At 33.0% G+C, this 9,255-nt stretch overlaps 1 long non-coding RNA gene across 3 annotated transcripts; it reads right to left on the bottom strand.

Annotated features, from left to right (window-relative positions):
* On the bottom strand, nucleotides 2,715-5,629 carry LOC107643362. Of its 3 annotated transcripts, none has more exons than XR_001620833.2 (6): nucleotides 5,230-5,629; nucleotides 5,015-5,122; nucleotides 3,604-3,678; nucleotides 3,232-3,331; nucleotides 3,093-3,151; nucleotides 2,715-2,981 (listed from the first exon to the last, which is right to left on the bottom strand). It is a non-coding gene; the product is annotated as an uncharacterized LOC107643362 (long non-coding RNA). The 3 variants fall into 3 exon arrangements; XR_002362654.1 differs by having other exon boundaries at nucleotides 3,604-4,099; nucleotides 5,230-5,628; XR_002362653.1 differs by having other exon boundaries at nucleotides 3,604-4,099; nucleotides 5,015-5,627.

Here is a 9,255-nt window from a genome sequence, read left to right as displayed (position 1 = left end):
GTAAGTCAATTTATGAATCAATAATCTAAATTTAATATCGGCTCATTTAATATACCAAATAAAACATGTTTCATAATCAGAGAAAGCGCGGCATTATGCATAATGTAGATATAGATTATGAATGAAGGATCTCTCTCATCGAAAATTATTTGTTTAACTTAACGAATCAACGAATAAATGAATGCCACCATCAATATATTATTTGTATTCATCTGGCTCTAATTTTTATTTGTTCAAAATTTTCTTTCCCTTCCCACCTTTCCTCCTTAATGATAAGGATTGTATACACTCTGCTACCACACGCCTAAAACATGGTTGAAGGACGATGTATCATGTATGTATCTATCTAAGTCTACCTAACTTAGAAGTTAGAAGCATTTGCACTTGGTGTTTGACATATACAATCAGGTAAAGGATTCGAATACAATGCTTCTTCAGATCGAAACCTGTCCAACCCTTTTCTTTTTTGTTCCTGAAATGGGCCCTTTCCTCTTCCTTAAGAAGCCTTGCCTGTCCAACACCATATCAATCAAACAAACAAACAAAAATCACAATAAATAAAGATTATTCCCTTGATCAGCATGTCATATAATATAATCATAATCATAATTTGAGAGACCAGTTTGAGTGAGTTTTTAAGAGAAAATATTTTTTTGAATTACTTTTTTTAAGATTTTATAAAAAAATAAAATAATTTTATGTTTAGATATTTTATACAAAAAAATATTTTTATTTATTAATTATATTTAACATTTTAAACATAATAATATAAAAATATTTTTATATTTTATTTATTATGTGAAAAATATATTTTTTTTAAAAAAAAGATTTTTTAATAAAAAATATAAATTATAACTTTTTAAATTTTTTTTATTTTTTAATATTTTATTTTACTATTAGAAATTTACTAAGTACGCTAAAAATAAAAAAAAAATTTCTTTAAAAAAGATTTTTTTATCAACGTTCAAATAAGCACCGTGTGTAAGAGAGTCATGACTCATTTGTCATGTGCTGAAAAGTTAAAGACAATTTTCTAGATGCTAGACCACACATACATGACAAGCTGATAATATTCCCACCTAACCCCAAGTTGGAGACTTCTTACCAATGAGTCTTGAGATCAACTAGTTTTTATCTTAGTCACAAACTGATGAACTCAATACATGCCAAGCAGATGGGATCAAAACCAATAAATGCCCATTGAGAAATTTAAAACCATAGGAAAATTTTCAAGTATTACCTATCAACAACAATAATGACAAGTTGAAAACAATAATGTCTGGCAATAAGAAGTGGGGGAAATAGAAGAGTAGATTTACAATGAATGAGTACTAAAACAAAAAATCATAAAATCATATGAGGAACTTATCTAACACCTGAAAGAACCATAAATAAGATTAAGTATGTATGAATTGCTTATACCTTTTTTGTTGTGAAGATCAATAATTTTGTTTGATAGATTTATCCTCTCGGTCATTTTTCCCATTTGCTAGTTTATCAAAAAGGCGAACAACGGCTTTCTTGATAAAAGAGTGATCATAATCAGAAGAGAATTGTCATGGATGAACTAAATAGGGTAACTTCAATTGCAAAAATGCAAAATATGATCTGCTAACGAAGACACAACCTTACCTATCTGGAGAAATTGACCTTCCACGACTGAGAAAACCACGATGATAAATATATTAAAACTGTAAAACCTCTCTAAACTTCATATATCACAACCATAGAGCAACATAGTGTTATAATCCTTTACCTTGTTCAGTCATATGCAACTCACCACCATATATTTCCCCAATAGCAATGTATATTGGAGTACTTGAAGGGTATATCCTAGAGGAGTAATAAAAATTCCAACTTCTTTTGGAGTTAAAGGGCAAAGTCCTTTTAACCTTTTTTCAATAGGATCAATGTACTTCCACTTCCTCTTCCTCTTCCTCTTCCAATATCATCTCATCCTCTCCACCAAAATCTACAAATAAGCCGAAAAAATATTTTAAGGAAATGGATAGAGCAACATAAAAGTCAACTGGAGTTTAGGATTTAATTATATACCTTCCCCATTTGTTCAATTCGAGGAGAGAAACGAAGAGCTTCAAAACAAGTTTGGCAGCGAAGTTTTTGAATATCCAAAGGTAACTTGTTATTTGCCAACCGAGAACCAATTTTGGAAGTTCGAATAAACTAATGAGTTTGTCAATAACAGGTTGATTGCACAATATTTTAGGAATCAAGGTAAGTAAAATATTCACATGAAATTTTAAGTAGTATCAATAGATTTAAACTAATACATACTTTGTAAAAATCTCACATGGAAGCAATCTCATTCTCATAGTAATCCATACGAGACAAGCTTTTGAATTGAATCACCATGTATGTGTGTTTAGATTACCGTTTATAAACGGAAGTTTGTATAAAATTGATTTTGTAAAATTGATTTTATTAAAAGTAAGTTGGCGTGGTTTATGTTTGGTAATTTTTATTCAAAATTGAGTATATTAAACTAAATATTGTTTGGATTACATTATTTAAAATCACTTTTAGATAAAAAATTACAAAAAATGACATGAATTTAACTAATTATTTTATGTTATCTTATAATTTTATTTTAGATATTTAAATAAATTTTAATATTTTTTTAAGTACTCTAGTACTCTAATAGAATTAATAGAATCATAATTCAAACATATCAGAAAAATTGCAAACAAAAAAGATATCAGAAAAATTAATGATTTAATGATTTTTACATCATTAGCTAAAGAATTAATGAACCACTCTTCATCAAAGAGACAAAGATATCAGAAAAATTGCAAAGAAAAAAGGGACTATAAAATCTAATTATAAAAAAAATAGAGAGAACTTTTAACTGAAACATAATAGAAGTTGATCAGCTACCTATCGTCCTGCCAAAATGATTTCTTGTCAAGTTCCCGAATTACATGAGTGGCGTTTATGGTGCGAGCTACAGCTACCATACATATCTACAGCGAAGAAAACAAACTTTTAACATTAAAATTTAAAAACTAGTCCAAAACAATGGATATAGACTTTATATACAATCAAATATCAAATATTTGTATACGAGAGCTAACTCGAGATAGAAATGCATTTGGTTGAGACCTCCATTTGTAACCTCGCGATTCAGGATAAGCTGGATAAACATTCAACTTGTCAAGGAGTTACCAAAGAAAATTATACTTGAAAAGTTGCAACAAAATTTAGAATTCTTACTTGTATAATTAGGAGTAGGCTTAGTGCAGGGCAGAAAGCCATGATTTGGTGGAGGCTTCCACAGTTTCTTATAATCTGAATCCCATCTTGAATCATTCAACTGTAATAAAAAGAGTCAGAACACTGAAGTTGAAAGTTTTGTTTGCCATGATTTATAATATTCACCAAGATACATAACACCTCAAAATAGCTGAGAATCACTAAGCCTCAAAACAACTCAAATTTAAAAGGTTGAATGAGTGAAATTTAACCAACTTTAATTTGTTACTAACAGTAACAGTGCATTCTAATTCTTGTTATTAATTTGATCACATTCTCAGCATCCAAAGAAATCATAATAAATCAGCTAGAAAGGTTAGTAATGACAAAAACCTTGAAAGCAGCAAATGTAGCCTTGGATAAATACGGCGGCGCTTGCTCTCTCGTCCATCTTTGCGGATCATGAAACTGTCAATTTTTTTGAAATTCATTTAAAAAAAAGGGAGAAAATAAAATAAAAAAATATTTTGATCGCTAAGGATCAAACCAAGTACTATACAAAACTTTGCACTTATCCTTGATTTATTAGAAGGATAACACTAACAGGCACCGTAGAGCTTTTACTAACCCCTTTATAAACCATACTTATATTTAAGTAGCATTTGGTTCTTGTCATAAAAACAGAGATGGATAAAAAAATGGTGGGGACAAATACATGTCTTGACAAAAGCTTAATGTTGTCCCTGTGTCGAGACAAATTCTAAGATAACTTGTATACTTTAAAATAGAGACACGAGACATGTCTTGACTTGTGGGCAGTTTTTAAGCAAATTTCTGTACTATCTAAACAAATGGAAGGCAAATTTTTCTTGCACCACCACATACCCACCTGCAACAAAGTGCAAATTTGCATTCAACTTGACAGGCAAAAAGGAAAAAATGAACTATTGATAATAATTGTAGAGAGTAGCAAATATATTTATTAAAAAAACCAGAAAAAATTGATGGATATTAATAAGCATATGACTGATTTCTGCAATTGAAAGTTCAGTAATAAGATGAAAACATAAAATTAAAAGACACTATAGCCAACTCAAAATCTTAATGTATTAAGTTAATGGGTCTCTCATCTTATAAACTCCTCACTCTTCCTTGCTTTCTTTGATGTGCGACTAACTTCATGCACTCCTTACACTTGCAATGAATCAATGCACAGTTACTATAGTACCAGGGTATGCTAATATACATGTATGAGTTACACTTAGCTAAGTCTAACTATTCATCTAGTATAACTAACTAAACAGCTTCTAACTACTTCTAATTCTAACTGACTGAGCTGGCAGCTGAGTAAACTACAATCCCTCAAACTATCATGTGAAGAATTGAGCATTATTTCACGGCAAGCAGCCATCAGCAAATCAAAGACAGAAACATGAAATTAAGATATAAATTGAAAAAGGTTCCCAAGTTATACATCGATATCAAAGAAACGAAAAAATTCACACAAAATAAACATTTAATTCATTCATTTCACAAGAATTAAGAAGCTTCCAAATTGTATAAACAAACAATAATAGCAAAGAGATGGTATAACGATTCTTATGAGACTGAAGAGAGTGAAAAGGATTAAGAAAAATAAAAAAACACGAATCTGGGTCTTCTAATTCATAAATTTTTTAAAAGAACAAACAATGACAATTGAAATGAAGAAAGAATAAATCAAAAGGGCTTCAGAGAGCAGGAACCCATATTGCCAATTCTGACATCCATGACAAAATTAAGAAAATTTTAAAGTCAACTGTACCTTTACGGGTATGGAAACCAGTAGGCTTGCAGTTCTTGCCCTTGTAGGCTTGTAGTAACCTTGTGGAGCACGTTTTGATGATAGAATGTCCAATGAAGAAGTCCTCTTCTGTTCAAACTCGGGAAACTTGTGACTCGAACTCAGAGAAAAGAGATAAGAAATTCAAATTGGAGAGAAAGGAATTTGGCACACAAATTTAAAATGATGAACCTCACCTGTGAAGAGTATGAGATTGATGTTTATTTCGTAAAGCTAACTTAGAGCATAGCTAACCTAATTAGTGTGCTAAATGAATGTTACATATAGCTAGCTTAGGGGTATCAATATCCCCCCTCAAGCTGGATAGTGAAAATTCACTAATCCAAGCTTGGAATACATCTGCTTGAAGGGTTCAGAGCTAAAGCTTTGGTGAATAGATCAACTGTTTGGTGAGCTCAAGAGATTAGCAGTAGCTTGAGTATCCCATCTTGAACCTTTTTTCTTATGATATGGCAATTCACTTCTATATGTTTTGTTCACTTATGAAAGATGGATTGACGGCGATATGGAATGCGGAGTGAATGTCGCAGTACATTGTAAAAGACTTTGGATGATTGACATTGAGGTCCTTGAGGAGATAGAGAAGTCATTGTCCTTCAATAGAACCAAGGGCCATTGCCTTGTATTTGGCCTTAGATGAGAAGCGGGTCACCGTGGCTTGTTTCTTACTCTTCCAAGAGATGAGAAAAGTGCCAAGAAAGAAGCATTGACCAGAGATAGGGCAATGTGTATCGGCACAGGTTGCCCAGTCAAAATCTGTCTAGCTAGATAGAGAGATGTCAGAGTTGCCGCTGAAGAAAAGACCAGCTGCTGGGGAGCCTTTGAAGTAACGAAAAATATGCATGTCAGCTCTATAATGATCATTAGTAGGACAATCTAGATATTGACTAAGTTTGCTGGCCGCAAAAGAGATGTCTGGACATGTGTTAGTAAAGTAGATGAGGCGCCCAATGAGTTGCCTATACTTGGTTGCGTCTTCGAGTCTAGTACCTGAAGTCTTTGTAAGTTGAGAGGTGCAGCACATGAGAATGAAAACAAGTTTGGATTCTAACATACCAAAATCTTTGATGAGATCAAAGGTATATTTCCGTTGATAAAGAGCAATTCCCTTGCCATTTTGAGCAATTTCCATGCCAAGAAAGAACTTGAGTTGGCCAAGGTCCTTGATGGTAAATTTCTTGTCAAGAAAATGTCTTCAAGTTATTAATCTCTTGCATGTCATTCCCAGCCATGACGATATCGTCAATGTACACTAGTCATGCTTAGACTGCACGTAGTCTGCTGTTGTGAGGACAAAGTTGAACTTCAAATTCCACTGTCTACTCGCTTGTTTGAGTCCATAAAGAGACCTTTTTAGTTTGCAAACAGTATTGGAAGGGACTTGTAAACCTGGTGGTGCTTTCATATAGACTTTTTCGAGTAAATCGCTATGTAAAAACGTTGTATTGACATTCAATTGGTGGAGGTGCCAGTCCTTTACTGCTGCAAGAGCCATGATGAGTCTGAATGTTGTCATTTTAACCACCGGATCGAATGTATCGAAGTAGTTAAAGTCCGCAGTTTGAGTAAATCCTTTCGTAACAAGTCTTGCTTTGTATCTTTCGATGGTGTTATCAAACTTGTACTTTGTCTTGAAGACCCATTTGCAACCTATTGCCTTTTTTCCAACAGGGAGGGTTGTGAGAGACCAAGTTCTATTACTTTTAAGAGATAAAAGTTCATCACTGATAGCTTTCTTCCAACAATCTTCCTTCACAGCTTCTTCAAAAGACTTGGGTTCAGTGTTGGATGATATGGTGAGAAAAAAATGTCTCTAAGATGGTGAGGGTGCATCATATGATAAGTGAGCAGAAATTGGATATCTGCAATGACTATTGGCAGTAGCTTTAGAAGATGAAGTTTGCATGCAATGATAGTCCTTTAAGTAATGTGGTGGCTTTCTGGTTCTGCATGGTCTCTCATTCAATTGTGAGTGTTGTTGTTTTAGTGTATGAGGTAATGGTGCTGTTTGTGAAGGAGGAGATGAGGATGTGCATGATCCAAAGTATGTTGAATTAGTGAATTTGAGGAATTTGGTGTGAGTGTGTGATCAAACTGTGCATTAGGTGCCAATGTTTGATTATGAGATGATGAACTATGTTGTTGTGTGTGATTATGAGTGAGAGTGTCTAGTGCATGATATATATGTGATGCATGAAATGTAACAATAAAAGGATATATTTCTTCAAAAATAGTCAAAGATGAAGTCAAACGCCTTGGTTTCTCTATTGGAATGTTCGTGCTTTTTGTGATAAAAGGTTAGATTCATAAAACATAATGTTCCTTGAAATGAAAACTTTTTTATTTGTTAAATCCATCAAAATGTATCCTTTAGTGTTTGGTTTGAGTCTAAGGATTAGACAATTCCTGGCTCTACTGTCAAGCTTCTTCCTATTTGCTGTCAGTGTGCAAGCAAAAGTAAGGAAGCCAAACAATTTTCAGGAGTTAATGTCAGGTACCCTTCCATATAAATGCTAAATGGTGAGTTCTTTTTAAGTTTAATACTAGGTATTTTATTCATCAAGTGCACAACATGGTCTATTGTATGAGGCTAGAGACATTTGTGAAGATTTGATTGGAAAATAAGACCTCTAGTAATATTAAGAATGTGTTGGTGCTTCCTCTCCATAACGCCATTTTGTTGTAGAGTTTTTGCACATGAAGTTTGATGAATGATACCTTTAGATTGGTAAAAAGATGTGAGATTAAATTCTAGACCATTATTAGATCGAATGGACTTTATTGTTTTGCCGAATTGAGTTTCTATCAAGAAAACAAAATTTTTAACCAAATTTAAAACTTTAGATTTTAGTTTGAAAAAGTGTACCCATGTATATCTACTCTTATCTTCAACTATTGTCAAAAAATATTTAAAATCATTAGTGAAAGGAATGAAAATTGGCCCCATATATCAAAGTGCACTAAATAAAAAAATTTATTAGATGTAGTAGAACTTATAGAAAAGGAAAGTTTCTTTTGTTTAGAGAAATGAAAAACATCACTGGTGCGGATTTTGAGAATATCCACAACTGAACCGGCAAGTGCACCGGGTCGTCCAAGTAATACCTTAGTTGAGTGAGGATCGATCCCACGAGGACTGATGAACTGAGCAATAATGGTTGGCTGATTGGTTTAGTTAAGTAGACAGAAAAGTTAGTTTTGTAGGTTTCAAAAGCATTAAACAATAAATCAAGAATAAAGGAAGCAAATAATGTGTTTGGTGTAGAAATCAATGAGAGAAACAGTTAAGGTATCTGAGATGTTTACTTTTTTGGATTAAGTTTTCTTACCAACTATTTTAATCATGCAATATTCATTTCATGGCAAACTGTAATTGACTAAACCTTAGTCTCTTAGTGATTTAGTCTCCTCTAACCTTCATCAACCGCCAATCTCTTGGTCACTTGATTCCGATTAGAGGGTTAAGTTCAAATCTAGTTTATGGCCACAAAAACCCTAATTATCCAAAGCTAAATGGATTATATGTCACATATCCATATAAGTCCAAGTAATTAGCAATTTAGGAGGAATTTATTTTGAAGTTGTGTTCAGGTGAGAGACCTCTCCCAAGGGTCACAAGAACGCATCTAGAATAAGGGTCATACTCTCATTCCACCCAGATTCATAAAATAAAGAACGAAAGTAATCCTTGAAACTGAATCAATACATTAGTTAAAATAGAAAAGCAATAGTCATAATCCATAGAAATAAACAGAGCTCCTAACCTTAACCAAAGAGGTTTAGTGGCTCATGACTTACAGAGAAAACAAGGGTTCTGAAAAAGTGCGAAAGAGAATATCCAAGCCCCCCTAGGAGAGATGCCCTTGAAAGGTTGAATCATCTCCCTTTTATAACTAACCTAATTTGATTTGAAACTAAAATAAAATATTAAATTCTAAATCTAAAAGGTTTTATTTGTAAATAAAAATAACAAAAATAAAGATAAGATAATAATTAAAAGCTAAATCGGACTAAAGATGTTCCCTTGGGTGATTTTGACTCGCACTACTAGCGTTTAGTGCTAGAATTGACGTTCAGCGCCAGAATTGGCAGTGGCTTGGGTGCTGGTTCTGTCTTCCTAAGCGCTAAACACCAAGCTCGGCGTTTAGTGCCCTTCATGGCAATGATTCAAGAAGAAAATTATAGAATATTATCTATCGTTG

The sequence above is a fragment of the Arachis ipaensis genome, chromosome B05 (genome assembly GCF_000816755.2).
Source record: "Arachis ipaensis cultivar K30076 chromosome B05, Araip1.1, whole genome shotgun sequence".
NCBI lineage: Eukaryota > Viridiplantae > Streptophyta > Magnoliopsida > Fabales > Fabaceae > Arachis > Arachis ipaensis.
Note: the sequence above shows the minus strand (reverse complement) of the source record. Positions and strands in the feature narration are given on the sequence as shown.